Genomic DNA, 663 nt, shown 5'->3' on the forward strand with positions numbered 1-663 from the left:
CCTCGCGCAGCGGCGGCGGCTGCGCGCGGGCCCTTTGTGGCGCGGCTCCGGGGCGCGGGCGGCGGGGCTGCGGGAGCCGCCGGGGCGGGAGGCGGAGCGCGGGGCGCGGGCGGCGGGGCGGCGGCTGGCGGGGAGACAGATGGCCCATGGAAAGGCTCCCTTCCCGGCCCCTCTCGACATTCAAAGGCGCTGGGGCCGCAGCTGCCGCCACACAAAGGCGCGCGCAGCCAATGGGAGCGGAGCGCGGCGCGGCGCGGCCTCGCCGGAACCGCGGGGGACAGCGGGGACCGCGGGCGCGCGGGGCGGGGGAGGAGGTGACGGCTGGAGGAGCGGGCGGCCAATCGCGGGGCCCGCTGCGGTGCGGGGGGCGGGGGGTGAGGGGGGGACGCGGGGCGCGTGGAACCTGGCGCGGTCCTCCGGCCGCAGCGCGCAGCGCCTTGCACACACACACACACGCGGGTGGCGAGCACACGGAGCGTGCACACGACTGGAGACGTGCTCCCAGACATGTGGAGGTGCGTTCGCCAGCACAGTCTGGCAGCGAGTGCGCACGACCCAAAGGTCCCCGGGCACCGCACACAGGTCACTCGGGGACGTGCTCACGGAGGCTGGCGCACGTGCAAGCGTGACTGCAGGCGCAAGTGAAACTGGAAAGCCAGCAAG

The sequence above is a fragment of the Grammomys surdaster genome, unplaced genomic scaffold (genome assembly GCF_004785775.1).
Source record: "Grammomys surdaster isolate TR1022 unplaced genomic scaffold, NIH_TR_1.0 1036, whole genome shotgun sequence".
NCBI lineage: Eukaryota > Metazoa > Chordata > Mammalia > Rodentia > Muridae > Grammomys > Grammomys surdaster.